This window comes from Meleagris gallopavo, unplaced genomic scaffold (genome assembly GCF_000146605.3).
Source record: "Meleagris gallopavo isolate NT-WF06-2002-E0010 breed Aviagen turkey brand Nicholas breeding stock unplaced genomic scaffold, Turkey_5.1 ChrUn_random_7180001845231, whole genome shotgun sequence".
Taxonomy (NCBI): Eukaryota; Metazoa; Chordata; class Aves; order Galliformes; family Phasianidae; genus Meleagris; species Meleagris gallopavo.
The window spans coordinates 5,157-5,678 of record NW_011113438.1 but is presented as its reverse complement, the minus strand read 5'-3'; the positions used below and the strand labels follow the sequence as shown (position 1 = coordinate 5,678).

The 522-nt window shown below is 60.9% G+C and overlaps 1 long non-coding RNA gene across 1 annotated transcript; it reads right to left on the bottom strand.

The window, feature by feature from the left end:
• Positions 1 to 65: 65 nt before the first annotated feature.
• Positions 66 to 516, bottom strand: LOC104915697. The gene is made up of 3 exons (XR_796436.3): positions 399 to 516; positions 225 to 287; positions 66 to 128 (listed from the first exon to the last, which is right to left on the bottom strand). It is a non-coding gene; the product is annotated as an uncharacterized LOC104915697 (long non-coding RNA).
• Positions 517 to 522: the final 6 nt, after the last annotated feature.

Genomic DNA, 522 nt, shown 5'->3' with positions numbered 1-522 from the left:
TGAGGAGGGATGGGGGAGCAGAAAATGGTGGCAGGGACAGGGGGGTGGCAGGGACAGGGGGGTGACTCACCTCCCCGGTGGCGAGCAGCTTCCCATCAGGAGAGAACACCACAGCGCTGATGGTTTTCCTACAAAACACCACAATTTGGTTCAAACCTTGAAGGCTCCTCGAGGGGAAATGGGGGATTTTTAGGAGACAAAGTGCCCCAAATCCCATTTGTCACCTGGAGGCGTTCAGGATGTGCCGCTGTGTGTTCCTCACGGGGTCAACGATGACAACGACGCAGCTGTAGGGTCAGGGGATGGGCTCACAGCATCACCCCATAGGTTATGGGGTGGGGAGGGTATGGGGTCAGCCCTCAGCCTCACAGGGGAGGGGTTGTGGGGTGGGGGCTCACCCTGCAGCATAGGCAATGTCACCCGATGTGGGGCTGCAGCTGAGGGCACTGCTGCTCCGCGTCGTCAGACCCAGCACTGTGTGCAGGGTCACCTGTGGGGACAGCGGGATGGGGGGCAGGGGGA